Source organism: Alexandromys fortis, unplaced genomic scaffold, assembly GCF_014885135.2.
Source record: "Alexandromys fortis isolate MF-2015 unplaced genomic scaffold, M_Fortis_MF-2015_v1.1 scaffold_42, whole genome shotgun sequence".
Taxonomy (NCBI): Eukaryota; Metazoa; Chordata; class Mammalia; order Rodentia; family Cricetidae; genus Alexandromys; species Alexandromys fortis.
The window spans coordinates 5865923-5881894 of NW_026067934.1; the positions used below are offsets into that span (position 1 = coordinate 5865923).

The following is a 15972-nucleotide window of genomic DNA, read 5'->3' on the forward strand; positions in this document are numbered from 1 at the left end:
GGGGAGGAGGAGGAGGAGGAGGAGGAGGAGGAGGAGGAGGAGAAAGAGAAGGGGGGAAGCAGAGAAGTGGGGAGAGAGGCAGAAGCGAAGCTGCCTCTCCGGGAGGAAGATGGAAAAGAGAGAGAACTCAGGCCTGAAGCTGAAGATCAGCCTGCCTCATTGGATTGGGGGAGGGAGTAGACTTGGCTTGTCTCTTAAAGGGACCAATACCATAACAATGGGTGCTTGGTGGGTAAAGGCACTTGTCACTAAGTCTGAGGATATAAGTTTGATTCCAGGAACATGCGTGGTAAAAGGAGAGAACCAACTTCTGTAACTTGTCCTCTGACTTCCAGATACAATTTCCTGGCATGTATATACAGGAGCGTGTGCACACACACATGCGCACGCACGCGCGCACACACACACACGTCACTTTGAAACAGGCAATATTATAAATGATTATTATTTGCACAGAAGACTTCTTTGAATTCATAGGCTATCCAGGAGAGACTGGCTAAGACCTTGTTGTAATTGTCAGGTCACCGGGCTCCACGCTGATGGGCAGAAAGCGTTTTCTCTGTATAAATCCTGTGCCAGATGTTGGAAGATGCTGACCACAGTCCTAGGGACTTTCCTTAACTCTAATGATACTACCATAAGTGCCAGCCACGGACATGTGAGCCACATGTGCTATAAGACATCCTGTATGTCTTCATAACACTTCATACAGTTACATCTTAGCAAGACTGTGGGCAGACTGGCATTTACCTTCCAACTCTTCTAGTGAAAAGTGTGTGTATGTGGGTAAAACCTATCTATCACAAAGTCGATCCAAATTTTCATCGGGGCTGGAGAGATGGCTCAGCAGTTAAGAGCACTTGGCTGTTCCCGCAAAGGACTTGGGTTAGGTTCCTAGGGACCACTTGGCAGCTCACAACTATCCATAAATCCAGTTCCAAGGGATTGTAGCTTTCTTCTGACTTCCTCAGACATCAGGCATGCACATGGTTCACAGACATACAGGCAGGCAGAACACTCGTACATAAAAAAATAAATAAATCTAAAATTTTAAATGTAACTTTCATGTAAAAATGCAATATAATGCAAAACTATTTTTAAAAATATTTAAGAATTATAATTTCATAATTCTTCTGAATCTTCAGTCGATTCATTATATGTGTGAATGTGCATGAGTATGTGTGTGTGAGTGTGTGTGTGTGCGTTTGAGTGCTGGTAAGTATGCATGTGTGAATCTGTGTATGAGTGTGAGACTGTGTGAGCATGCCTGAGTGTGTGAATGTATAAATGTGTGAGTGGGTGAGTGTGCAAGTGTGAGAGTGTGTAAATGTGTGTAGGCCATTCACTGTTTTTCACCTGGGTTCTGGTATTTAAACTCCAGGCCCCACGGTTGTACAGCCAGAATCTGAATCCATTCATTTTATTTCCTGCTACCTGGCTGTTCTCAGCTTACAGAGCATCAGTGATGATTTATGAGGCTTTCCAGAAATATAACATGACTTTAAAAGCATAAAAAGACATGTTTTAGTGTTGGGCCAAAATTATCTCAGGGCCTGTACCTTGAGGCCTATAGGACAGAGAAAAGCCTGGCTCGAGTTTGAAGGATAGTCTCAAAGCTACCAAGTGAGGATGAGACAGCAAAATCTAGGTAGATGCCCCTCCAGCCAGAGGGAGGGCTTAGCTGTCTGTCATTGGCTGGGGTACCCTGGCATCACATGATGTCACTTAACCTATTTAAGCTGATGTTCGCAATAATAAACTGAGTTCCTGCTTTGACTTGACTCCCTATCACATCTGATTGTCCTTGTGTCTTGGGGCTGCGAATCTGATTGTCCTTGTGTCTTGGGGCTGAGAAATGGGCAGATAGCACACATCACCTCTCCCTGGGGAATAAGGCTAAGGAGGTCTGGCATTTTAGTACAAACTGTTACGCACACAGTTCTGAAAGTTAATAATTTTAATTTTCAACTTTCTTTACATCTTTCTATGTCTTCAAACTTCTTTTATAGATTTTGTATAATTCTATAAATGATTGAATCAATTTTATTAGCTAGCCTACTAATGAGTATGTTTTGACTGTTTTTTATTAATTTATTTACCATTACAGCCATTTTGCACTAGATATCCTGTAAAACTTCTTAATTACTTAAATGAAAATTGAATAAATTAATTCATTGAAATAAAGCTGTTGAATTAATGAGTACATGCAGGTAAAACCTTGACAAGCACAGCCATATTACTTCCATGAAAGTTAATTCTCAGCCAGCAAGAAGGCTGGTGGGGAACGAGGACTCGCAGTACAAGCCTGTGACCTGAGTTGAACCTTCAGAACTTACATAAAGATAGAAGGGGAAACGAGTCAACAAAGTTCTTCTCTGACCACAACACATGCCACATGACAATAATAATAACTTTTAAAAGAAAAAAATGCTTTGAGATGTGGTCTCACTCTTGTAGGTGTGGCTGGTCTTGAATTTACAGAGATCTGCCTGTTTCTGCCTTCCTGCACTGGTATTAAAGGCATTCACTAGTAAAAATGAGCATCTTTTAGGTATTTATTGATTCATTATTCTCACTTTTGAAACAAACTTCACACACTGTCTGATGATTATCTTTTCCTGAAGATTTATTTTTAATATCTTTATTTATGCGTGGTGTGTGGGGACACCAAATATGTGTGGGTGCCCTTGGAAGTCAGAAGGGGACATCTGATCCCTTGGGGCAAGAGCCACTGGCCATTTGTTATGAGCCACTATCTGTGGGTGCTGGGAACTGAACTCATGTCCTCTGGAAGAGCAGTGTACACTCTCTTCTGCTGATCCATTTTTCCAGCACCCTGTGCCCGTTTTCTCATGCTTTCCCATTAGTTCAGGTGTATGGTCTGAGTTTTTATTTTATTGGCCTTTTTACAATTGTGTGTGTATGTGTGTGAATGGCAATGTGCTGTATATAAATTAAAGCAACTGAAAGAGAATGCTTGAAGGCCCTGAACCCTGGACTACAGACCAGGCGAAGGCACAGCAACCAAAGGTGTTTCCAGGCTCTGTGTTCATGCTCCATGAGAGCGCAATTAGCCAGGAGCAGCCACAAAGCAACCAGTACCTAAACCTGAGGCGTCCATCCACATGGTGCTAGTGAAAGATAAAGTCACATTAAAAATACAGTATTCAATAAAAGAGTGTTACCCTCTTTAAAAACAAAACTATGGGACACCCATAATTAGATGACAAATTAATATGTTCTGTGTCCTTGCCAATTCTCCGAGCCAGCGTAATTCTCATCAGTCACTATAATTTATTAACAATGAGGGAAGAAAAGACATGAATCAGCTTAATGTGATATAAGTAGGGCGTTGCCATAACAACAACATGCAGTCTGTTTTCTACTATTTATATATGGCTTATTTTCTCTGGAGCCTTGGAGTTTTTGCTTGAAACAAATGGAATAGGAAAACATCTTGTTCTGAACAGCCTAACTCGTGTGTGTGTGTGTGTGTGTGTGTGTGTGTGTGTGTGTGTGTGAAACCACATTTTCTTTCCAGGAAAGAAAAAAAACCAAAGCACTTAATTTAAGAAAAAAAATGTGTTTATACCAAAGGGCCCACAACCAAGTTTTGATTCCACTGTGATTTTGCCAAATTCATTTTCATTTTGTTTTGTATTGTTTTTCCACCACTGAGACAAGCGATTCCTCACTGAAACCTCTGGGAAAACACCCAAAACACAAGACACAGGCTGGAAGCAATCTGAAGCTAACAGCGCTTCTCAAAGGAATCACGTTCCGACTCCAGACTCCATGACTGGCCAAAGGAGTGGCTGGCTCAGTCAGGAGACAATTTTTCATTTTACTCTCAAATATTAAGAGAGAAAGCTACGTCTAGGAACAAAACCAGGACCCACTCTGTGACACTGTCTGTTTGCCAAGGGAGCTTCTGATATTTTAGGGCCTGAAACCTAGGCTCTTACATGCCAGGCATGCTCTCTAGGCTACGTTCCCAGCTTATACTAGAGATGCTGAAGCAAGCTTACCTCCTGTGAGCAACCCCATCCATTGTCTGAGGTATGCCGCACAAGGCAGGCAGTCCACAAAGGACCCCCAGAACTTTGTCAATTCTCTACTCTCCTTTAAGGGTAAACAATCCTCGCTCTTAGAACAAAGATGGATTGGGTCATTTCCCTGCCATAGAAAGCATCATTTAGGGCAACAGAGAAAACCCACTGCAGGGCCCTCCTAACCAGCTTCACACCCAGCTCGCAATTCCTACCATCGTGGCTCCAATGCTTTAAAAGAGGGGCTGGGAACTCTAGCAGGCTGGAGCGTGGCAAACAGGGCTCTGGTAGGACTTTCCCCTCCCCTATTCCCTCTGCCTTGCTAGACTCTTAGATTGCCTTCCTAAAGCTAGCCTCCAAGGTCTATTCCCTTATTTGGCCACTTCCTCCTCCAGAGGCTGCTGACCAAAGGCCAGCAATCAAAAGGCCCCTTTGGCTCACCTAATTAACACGCTCAATTAAAATTAAGCACTTCATCCTTACTTAGGGTTTCCCCTTTTCCTTTTATAAACTGCCATTTGCCTATGGGCCACATCTGTCTCCTCTCTATCCCGAGGCAGTCCACTGTCCCTCTGGGGCAAATATATCTCCTTTGTGCTGAGAACTTGGTTGTGGTTGTGTGGTGATATTTTGTTTGTGTTTTAACAAATAAAGCTTGCCTGAAGATTAGAGTGCAGAGCTAAGCCACTAGAGGTCAGGCAGTGGTGGCACTCACTTTTCATCCCAGGACTCAGGAGACAGAGGCAGACTGACCTCTGTTACTTCAGGGCCACCCTGGGCTACACGAAATTGATTCAGTCTAAAAGAGAAACAGAGCTCACACAAAGGTGATCCCAGCACTTGGGGTCCCACGCCTTTAATCCCAGTACTAGGGAGGTAGAGACAGGAGTGGTATGGCTGGACAGAGAGAGGAATATAAGGCAGGAGGAGACAGGAGCTCAGTTCAGTCTGATACAACAGTCTGAGGCTGCATTCTGGAGGTGGTTTCTGAGAATTCGTATCACCCTCTGATATACCCACCATTAATAATCACTGGGATTATCAGGAAGAGACAAAGTTGACCTGATTCAACCAACATCAGAATCCCAAATTACAACACTTGCACTGTACTGAAGCAGTGGGTATCTTTATTCATTTGAAATAATTCTTCTGTAATAATGTGTATGCCTCAATGGCTGGGTGGTACTCAGGAGGCAGAGGCAGATGGATCTCTGAGAGTTTGAGGCCAGTCTGGTGTACAGAGCGAGTTCCAAGACAGTTGGAGATACACAGAGAAATCTGTCTCAGAAAAAAAAAGTATATGTGTTAAATATTCATTTTGAAGAACTTTCAAGAACAATTATGTGCCCCTTCCTGCTACATATTATTACAGATCTATACTATTCTCATCCTTTAGTTTTGCTTCATCTTAATTCACATAAATGAGAGCATACAAAATGTTGAGTGACAGTCAGGGTTTGTTTATTTTTAACTATGTTATATCCTACCCCCCACCCGTACACACACATTTTTATAATTAAAAATTGTAGGACCTAGCCAGACAAGCTCAATAGAGGCCTAGTTCCAAAAAAGACCACAAACTGAGACTACCCAGGTACCACCCAGGAACAGACCATCCAAAGGAAATTTCTAACGTTCCAACAACTGCAGATAAGATTACCTGCCAGCACACACCCATTGCTTTTCACCAAGATACCCCTAGACAAATGTTAGCCAGTCAGGGTTCCTGAACCTTAGAAATCCCTCACCCCACCTTTGATACTACAAGAACCCAACTCCAACTGAGTTCAGGGCTCTCTGACCACGCTAATACATTAGACACAGAGAGACCGAGTTTGCAAACTTATGTAAGCATAAAGGCTCTTTGCTTTTACATATAGGATTCGGTCTCCTAGTTGGTTTGGAGGGACATGCTCCATGATCTGGGCATAACATTACACAGCGTGAGCATTTGCTGATAAAATATCACAAAGTTTATTTTAAAACTTTTCTTTATGCCTGAACTGGCCTTGCCCCACTATCACATTGATGATTATCTCGAATATCACCATAGATTCTTTGTCCGGCGACTAACGGAGATAGAGACAAAGTCCCTCATCAGAGCAATGGACTGAGCCCCCAAGGTCCAGTTGAAGAGCAGAAGGGGAATGAAACTGAGCAACGACATATGGACCGTGAGGGGTTGGTCCACCCACTAAGACAGTGTGCCTGTTCTGATGGGAGCTCACCAAATCTAGCTGGACCGGGACTGAATGAGCATGTGATCAAACCGAACTCTCTGAATGCGTCTGACAGTGGGGGCTGACTGAGAAGCTATTGATAAAGGCACTGGGACTTGTTTCTACTGCATGTACTGGCTTTTTGGGATCCTAGTCTATTTGGATGCAAAGCTTCCTAGGCCTGTATGTAGGAGGGAGGACTTTGGACTTCCCACAGGGCAGGGTTCCCTGCCCTCTCTTAAGGAGGGAGGAGTAGGTGTTGCAATTAGGAGCGGTGGGGCTGAGTCCCCGGCACCCGGCCGCCCGCATGGCTAGGTTGTGCCCCGAAATAATTACACGGAAGCTGTATTCTTTTAAATACTGCCTGGCCCGTTATCGGTAGCCTCTTATTGGCTAGCTCTTACATATTAATCTAACCCATTTCTATTAATCTGTGTAGCCCATGAGGTGGCTTACCAGAGAAGATCTTAACCTGTGTCTGTCTGGAATGGGAGAATCATGGTGACTCCCTGACTCAGCTTCTTTCCCAGACGTGATGGGCTAAATCCACTTAAAAACCTGAGAAGGCTTAAAAATAAGGGAGAGAGAGTTTAACAGAGATTTTTGCTGTTTGTTGGTGGCATACTATAGAGAGATTTCCTGATTCAGCAACAGCAGCAGAAAAAAAGCTGCGTCATTTTAAAGCGCTGCTTCCTGGGGCTGTGCTGCCAGTGTGAATTCTGGCTTTAAAGCATTTCAAGGCTTTTATGGGACTGGATGTTTGTGTTCCCGCTTGGGATCGGAGGAGAATGCTCTGATACCATGCCTATGGCTCAGCGCTCCCCGCCTGCACCTGGGCAGAAGGCTGAATCAGGCTTAGGCAGGCGGAAGAGCATGGCGGATTCCTGCCGCAATACAGAGCCGTGTTTTCAGACTGCGTAGTGCTCTGTGTGTCAGATTTTGCTGTAACTTGGATGAAAAGAGTTTCTGTGCTGCACACTCAGTCTCAGAGTTAAACTGCTGACTGAGGCGCCAATGTGGACTGCTGTGTGCCTGGAACTGTGCTCAGCTCAGGGGCACCAAATGGATCTGAGGCAGGAGTGGCTGCTCCATGCTGAACTATGCTGACTGCAGGCAGGAACTACCATAATTGCCATAATAACAGCGCAGTTAAGGTTTAGACTGGGCTAGACACAGGTGGTACCATATTACCTGTATATGGTGCAACTTAAGTTTTTAAGAACTGCTTAACATTTTAAGAAATGCTCCTGGATAGTAAAAAAAAATGTTACAGATTCACAATAAAACAGATTCAGACATAAAAGACCACACTGTTGGATGAATGTACGTAGGCTTGAGAGAGAGAGAGAAGAAAAAGAATATAGAGAATAAAGTTAATGGTTTAAAAAAAAAAGGTAAAGTCTTTAAAGAGACAGAATACAGATAGTTAAGAGATTAAAAGAAAAATAAGCCACGTAAAAATGGAAAATTCACAGAAAGTCTGGATTATGTACATTGTGTTTTCTTTAAAAATTTTTGACTGTGAAGGAGCTAAGTACAGAGAGTCCTTTCATTACATGGGCTGCCAAACTAAACCAGAATGGATATATTTCAGATAGGCATTCTTCATATCTTTCAAAGGATAGAGAATATGGCATTTTAAATGTTTTAATAACTTAGGACTTTTCATGACAATGAGACACTCTGCTCCTGGCAGCACCAATCTACTTCAAGAAAAAGATGTGCATAAAAAAGGATCCTTATGGAGTTTGATAGCCATTTGGGCAAGAAACTGCTCTTGCCTGGACTATTGCATAAACTGGACACAGAGAACCCACAGAGAGAGGACTGCTGAACTTGCCTAAAGGTGAGATGATCTTTTGGGGTTCCTGATTCATGAAAGAGTCTGAAAGACATTCTTCAGGACAAGCAGATAGTGACTGCCTTTGAAATTTCCTGCTTTGTGGAAATGTCTGCTGGAAACCATGGGCCTGTAGGCCGAAGATGGATGCCCCAACGGTACAGAGGAACTTTGGGTGACTGTCCAGGCAGCAAAATGTCTCTGTCATTTCTAGAGTTTGAAAGTTGCTTATTTCTTGTTTGCTTAGGTAATATTGTATCTTTCTGGACTCTTTGATGGAGTTAAGAATAGTTAGCTATAGTTATAGTTTTCCTTAGTTATGATATAGATTATTGTAATTTTTACTTGATAACTGTTTTGTTATATGTAATTTTGCTCCATTAAAGTTAAAGCCTTCTTTTTTTTTTTAAACAGAAAAAGGGGAAGTGATGTGAGAGTGTCATATCAATCTGTTGATTTCATTGGTTAAGCAATAAAGAAACTCCTTGGGCCCTGATAGGTTAAAACATAGGTTGGAGGAGTAAACAGAATAGGATGCTGGGAGAAGAGGAAGTGAGCTCAGACTTGACAGCTCTGCTCTCTGGAGCAGAGACGCCAGGCTCCGCTCTCCCAGGCAGCTCTGACCCAGAATGGACATAGGCTAGAATCTTCCCGGTAAGCGCACCTTGGGGTGCTACAAAAAATTATTAGAAATGGGCTAGTCCAGGTGCGAGAGTTAGCGGAGAAGAAGCTAGATAGAAATGGGCCAAGCAGTGCTTAAATGAATACAGTTTGTGTGTTGTTATTTTGGGGCATAAGCTAGCCAGGAGCTGGGGTGCTGGGGACACAGCCCCACCGCTCCTAATTGCAACAGGTAGGGAGGAGGATAAGTGGGGGAGCGGGAGGGGAATGGGAGGAGGGGAGGAAGTGTAAATTTTTGAATGGAAAAATAAAATAAATGATTACATAACACAAAAAAAACTTTTCTTTAGTATACATATTTAGTATGCAATAAGGGTGAAAGCAAATTTGCACAGTAGAGGTGTTGTGGGAGCTGCGGGCTGCGTTCCTGCCGCCCCAGCTCCCGGTTGCCCGACTAGCTTATGCCCCGAAATAATAACACATAAATTGTAGTCTTTTAAACACTGCTTGGTCCATTATATCTAGCTTCTTCTCAGCTAACTCTCGCACCTGGACTAACCCATTTCTAATAATGTGTGTAGCACCCCAAGGTGCGATTACCAGGAAGATTCTAGCCTACATCCACCCTGGGTCGGAGCTTCATGGTGTCTGCCCGGGAGAGGGGAGCATGGCCTCTGAGCTCACTTCCTCTTCCTCCCAGCATTCTGTTCTGTTTACTCCGCCCACCTATGTTTTAACCTATCAAGGCCAAGCAGTTTCTTTATTACTTAACCAATGAAATCAACAGATTGATATATGACACTCCCATATCAGTAGAGGGATGGATACACACATTTGCTTTTTAAAAGATTCATTTTACTTTTTAAATTATGTATATTTTGGTGGGCTGGAGAGATGGCTCAGTGGTTAAGAGCATTGCCTGCTATTCCCAAGGTCCTGAGTTCAAATCCCGGCAACCACTTGGTGGCTCACAAGCATCTGTAATGAGGTCTGGTACCCTCTTCTGGCCTGCAGACATATACACAGACAGAATAGTGTATACATGATAAATAAATAAATAAATATTTTTAAAAAAATTATGTGTATGTTGGGGAAGGTATGTGCATGTGAGTGCAGGTACTGCCTGAGACCAGAAGAGGGCATCGGATCCTCTACAGTTAGAGATACAGGAGGTATGAGCCACTTGGTGCGGCTGCTGGGAAACAACCTTCATCCTCCACAACTGTAGAAAGTTCTCTTAACCACTGAGCCTTCTCGCCAGTCCCTCACTTATTTTTACATAGAGAATGAACCTTGACTGAAAATGTCATACTCCAGGACACATAGCACCTTCAGTGTTCCTCAGAGTTGGTCCTTGTTGTGATTTTATGTTTGCTGAAAAAGGCATTTCCCCATAAGGCCTTAGTACAAATGGCAGAAATATGTTTTGGACCATTTCAGAAATTGCTGGAAATTATAGTTTAATTCCTAGAAAAAAAATTCATTAGATTTTTTAAAATAAAGCTCAAATTAGCAACTTTGTTTAAAATCAAACATTCTAATACAATACAGTCTAAAGATATAAATATAAACTAATATGATTTTTACCATCTGAGGAATGACTGTAGGGAAATGTTGGAAGTCTCTGTGTTCTTAAACCATTATGTTTCTGAAAGAGCAAAACCTTTGTCCAAGTGGTTAAAACCCTGCAACTTCCAACAGACAATGCTCTCGAATCTGGACAGGGTGTTTCCACCCACAGGTTCTGGCCTGATAGTTTTTAGCATCTTACAGTGCAGAGTGGGAGCCCGATGTTGCACTCACAGAAACACCTAGGATCCACACTACACTGGCTTTTTGAATTAATCTTTGAATCACTATGCAATTGATTTTTAACTAATTTTTGGTCACTCTGTGTTCAGACACGTTTTTCTCTTGCTAATGCTTTGGGGCTCCTGCTCTTAATACATGATTGGGTTGTGACCTGAAGTTTAAGAAGCTGGGAGTTAGACAGCAGAGAAGGGAGACCCAGCACAGAGACTAAGAAGGAATGAATGTTGGAAATAGTAAGAACTCCGGAAGGGAGGTCCCCTGCAAGCACCAAGAAGAAAAAGGCCAACAGGAGGGGCTGCTAGCAGAGGCCCATCCTCCAAGGAAGGGCTCAGATCAGAACAGTCATTATTGGGGCCCTGTTGTGGTACCAAAAATCAAGTTGAGTCAACTTAAGAAAACGAGGAGATAAGGTGTTTTTTTGGGGGGGGGTATGGGAATATCAAAGATATATATTGAGAGAGAGAGAGAGCACAAACAAACTGGATATAGCTTTGTAGAAGGATCTGTGTACCTGTTGCTGCTACACTGACAACATTATAGCTCACCTAGCCAACAATACTTTTATTTATCCCAGAAGGATAAATAAATAATACCTGAGTGCAGACTGTTAAGTATGAGCCTTAGAAAACAATTTTTAAATTGAAATTTCTCTTAGTATCAATACAAAAAAAATTCATATGACTCATTTTAATCCAAATAGTTTAAGCTTAGCAGAATTAAGGAAGACAAGGAGGCTAGATATATTCTTATGTCTGAATAGACATGAGTAAAGAGTAATCATTTTAAGCCAATGATTCTAACTTTTTAATGCTTTGACCCTTTAATAGTATCCCACGTTATGTTGAGCCCATTACAAAATTTTTCCTGTTATTTTACAACTGCAGTTTTGTCATTGTTATGAATCTTAATTCAAACATCTGACATGCAAGTGGTCCTAGGCTACCCCTGTAAAAAGGGTTTGTTTGTTTGTTTTAACCACCAAAAGGTTGCAACTCAATGGGCTGAAAAACTGTTTCAAGTTCTTTGCCAGACTGCTTAGGTCATTGTCTTGCTGCATTCGAAGAAATAAACATCCCAGTTTCTGGTTAGCATTTTTTGCTTATGGCTGTGATCCTAATTTTTAGCTTTATTTTAAGTTTAAATATTAACAATATAAAACATTTTTATAAGCACAGATGTTCCACAGCCTTATAAAATTTAAGCATTTTAAAAACTTTTTTAAAAAATTAAAATCTCTTAAATGTCTTCTACAATATCAAAATTTGATGGAGGTGGGTCTTGTATCTTATCTGTTGCTTTCATTGGTTAATAATAAAGAAACTGCCTCGGCCCTCATAGGACAGAAAATTAGGTAGGCGGAGTAGACAGAAGAGAATGCTGGGAAAAAGAAGCTGAGTGAGGAGTTGCCATGATTCTCCCACTCCAGACAGACACAGGTTAAGATCCTCCCAGGTAAGCCAGCTCGTGGGCTACACAGAATATTAGAAATGGGTTAGAACAATATGTAAGAGCTAGCCAATAAGAAGCTGGAACTAGCCGGGCCAGGCAGTGTTTGAAAGAATACAGTTTCCATGTAATTATTTCTGGGCATAAGCTAGCCATGCGGGCGGCCAGGTGCCGGGGACGCAGCCCTGCCACTCCTATTTCAACAAAAATTAAAGTACTTCTTTGGCCCCACCCTTGACAGCACATACATAGCCTGTCTTTTAGAGCTCAGCCTGCTCCATTTCACTGTATCTGGTGCTTCTGGTGACTCTCACCTGGCACTGGCATTTGGAACACTACTAAGGTCAATCCTTGTAAGTAGACTTTCTTTGGGACTTTAATCCTGCCATACATTTGAAAGCTTCAGTTCTTTCCCATGGTCCATTTATGTCTTCATAACCAGTATCACCTGGGTGACTTTTAAATTAACAAAGTCTAGCTGGCAGAGCAAGGTACATTTTTTAGTATAACATTGAGATGTAGTTTTGATACTTTAAGTCCTATATACTTTTTTTAAACCTTGTTTCTAGAATGAAACATAAGTCTTCCTGCAAAAATCTGTCCCAGTCCAAACTATCTTGGAGATCTGTCATTGCCTCCTACGTGGCACTCCTTTAATCCACGTGGTCACCTTTAATCAAGATGGCGGTAAAATCATATGGCATCCATTCTTTTTAACCCTAGCAAAATGGCAATACAAACTTTAAAATGGGATCATGCCTTATAATTTCTTTAAAATTACCCATGCATAGATTTTAAGTCATCAATTTCTAGTGATACTAATTAACTTTTAACAAGTTTTATTTTAATTTTAACAGAATTTTGGCCATATAAATAAATAAATAAAATTAAATCTGAAGCCATAGAAGGTTCACATAAACCAAGTCCAATTTTTTGACTGTTCTGCTTTGTTTTCTTCTCCTTGTCATTGTGTCAGGAACTCAGACTGACAGAGTCACAGAGGAGACTTTTAAATAAACATGGGTCTAACAAAGGAAGAGCCATAATCCAACTCTACAGCTAGTTTTTCAGTAAAAACAGCATAAAACAGTTTTAACATTATCTATACGAAAAAGTCATCTGAATTTCTGCTAACCTAAATCCAGTAACCAGAGCTCAGAGATAAATTCTGAGGTCAGGCCCATAAATGTGGCCACAGCAGTGATGGGTGGTAGAGACAGCAAAAATATCCAAACCATTTTTGTCTCAGCTCCATGCTTGCAAGAAAACTTACATAGATAAACTTTTCAACAAAACAAGCACATTCAGTATTTGCATGTATGAGAAACCACAGAAAACATAGCTCACGTCCCCTTCTGACCTTCTATAACTTTTTATATACCTTCAATCCATTTTTCCTCTCTTCATTTTTTCAGTCTTCTGCTTTCTCCCTTGCTTTTCAGACAACATACCAAAGTCTTCGCAGACAAAGTAAAAACTCTTACCAAAGTCTTCCTTATGGTTTCTCTCAGTAGTAGTCTAATAATATATTGTATGTCTACAATATTTTAAACAAGAACAGAAGCACTCATATACTAGAACAAAAATAACTTTAATTTTATAGCACATAAAATCCTGTACCAGCATGAAACATCCAAGATGAACAGTAGTTTTTCCATACCCTAACCAATAGTAACTTGTAACCAGCCCCTCTAAATGATGACAGAAATTTGTAACCCATTGGATCTGAATGATCAGAGCAGCTCTGGTGTCTCCCTGCCCTGGACCAGCCACTGCTCCGGGACCTGCAGCCGTCCCTGCCTGGGACTGGCTGCTCTCAGGGCCTGCTGCCTGCAGCCACATGGCCCGCTGCCACCGCTTGGGGACCTGAAGCATTTCTGCCACTGCAGCTACTCGGGAATTCTGCACCATTTTTAATTTTTCCATTACACCCATGCTTACAGCCCTATCTCTAAAGTTTTGTAAGTGATCCAATATCAAAGTCAAAGAAGTCATGATTTGAGTCTGCCCCATCACACAGCAGCCTCCTAAGTCAGAATAGAGGACGCACAAAAGACAAAAACAAAACAACACACAAAACAATAGAGTCCTGCATGACAGGTCAGTCCACCTAAGCAGATAAAACACAAGAGGATCGGTAACGGAATAAGTATCATTTAATTATTTTTTTTAATCATTCCTAAACTCCTCCCAAAACTCCCCCGCCCCCAAATTTCCCCTCTAATCTTCCAAACCTTCCAAATCTCCTCTCCCTAATTTCTTTCTCCACTAATGCGATTTTTGCCTTCCAGCATCTTAACGATGACCCAGCTACTCAGGAAAAGCCAGACAAATGTGATTTCTTCAATCAGCCATCTCAGAACACCAGCGGATAGGACATAACCAACAGGACATCATCAAGATCATCGGACAATCAGCCATCTCAGAACGCCAGCGGACAAGACGTGACCAGGAGGACACCGTCAAAATAACCGGACACTCCCTGGACCCCTCCATGCCCAAAGTCAGCAGGAAGCAGTCATGAGAGACCAGGCTACGCCCCCATTCCCTACCCCTTAAGACCCCCCCCCAATTTTTTTTTAATAAAACCAAAAGGGTGGAATGTTGTTCCTTTTGGAAACTACAGCTCCCAGATTCCTCCTGGATTACGGACACCTGCGCGTGCAGGTGCAGGACATTTCTCCCAGACACCCTTGTGTTCCCCGTTAAAAAGCGAGCTCCCACGAGCTTTTGCTCTCTTTTCCCCTCACCCTTCCGCGTCTTGCACACCTGTCCCTTATTGTGCTACCCCTCCCCCATTAAAGCGCACCCACGTGGGAGCCGGGTGTCTGTGTCTCCTCCTTTCGTGCTTGTTTTGTCTGTCCCATGTTTGTCTCTACTCACACACACCCGCTTTAAAAGATTAATACTGCTAGTGCCTGGAGGCAAAACTGAACTGAAGACAACAGCCTCAAGCTCTTTTGTGGGTGCAGCCCACCGGTCTATCTACAGAACTGAGACCCCGGGAGCATCTCACATGTCCACCTACAGAAGCCAGAGTGATCCACTCCTCTACAGAAAGGTCCTGGGATCCAGACACAGAAGGGCCCTGGGGATATCTCCCAAGGTACCCGCCTGTGATCTTTTCACGCAGCTGTGTACCATCTACAGGCTCTCATAGATTCTGGGCCCATTTATAGAAGGATATCCCAACAGAAAGACTTGAGAAAAGAAATGTACACACACACACACACACAAACAAAAAAAAAAAACAGAAAACTTACCAGCTGATGACAGCTCTACAGGGCGGTGGGCCTGGTGGGCCTGGGGGATCCTGGACAAGCTCCTAAATATTATATCCAGATCATGAAGTCCCCCCAAACCAACTAGGCGACTGAGTCTTGTATGTAAAAGCAGAGTCTTTATTCTTACACGTTTGCAAACTCAGTCTCTCTCTGTGTCCAACGTACCCAGCTCAGTTGGGGTTGGATTGTTGTAGTAGCAAAGGTGGGGATAAGTGATTTCCAAGGTTTGGGACCCCTGATTGGCTGGTGTGTGTCTAGGGGTGTCCTGGTGAAAAGCAATGGGTGTGTGCTGGCAGGCGATCCTATCTACAGTGGTTGGAATGTTAGGAATTTCCTTTGGATTGTCTGTTCCTGGGTGGTGCCTGGGTAGACTCAGTTTGTGGTCTTCTTGGAACCAGGGTAAACTACTGGACTCAAGCCTCTATTGAGCTTGTCATGGATGGGTCCTACATGTAACTCTGTCGTGTAGCTAATATCTGTGCTAGAGGAAAGGTTTACTTAGGCAGGAAGGTTTCAGAAAGCTTGGTCGGAGCATGAGCCTGCTATTCTCAGGGTTCTAGCTTTGCCCCCCTTTTATTAAGTTTAACCCCTCCTCTGTCTCTGCTGCTATAGCCCACAGTGATCAGATCCCAGAGCTCCAGGCCTCCCTGTCTGCTGCTTGTCTGTCCAACAGGTGCCTCCGACTCAGAGTCCACACCTGA

At 42.6% G+C, this 15972-nt stretch overlaps 1 long non-coding RNA gene across 2 annotated transcripts in view; it reads right to left on the reverse strand.

Moving 5' to 3' along the window:
- LOC126504105 (uncharacterized) overlaps positions 1–15530 on the reverse strand; it is a 37848-nt gene extending 22318 nt beyond the window's left edge. For both annotated transcript variants that reach the window (XR_007592500.1, XR_007592501.1), the window contains exon 1: positions 15251–15530. This is a non-coding gene — a long non-coding RNA (uncharacterized lncRNA). The remainder of the gene's footprint in view (positions 1–15250) is intronic.
- Between the last annotated feature and the right edge of the window lie 442 nt (positions 15531–15972).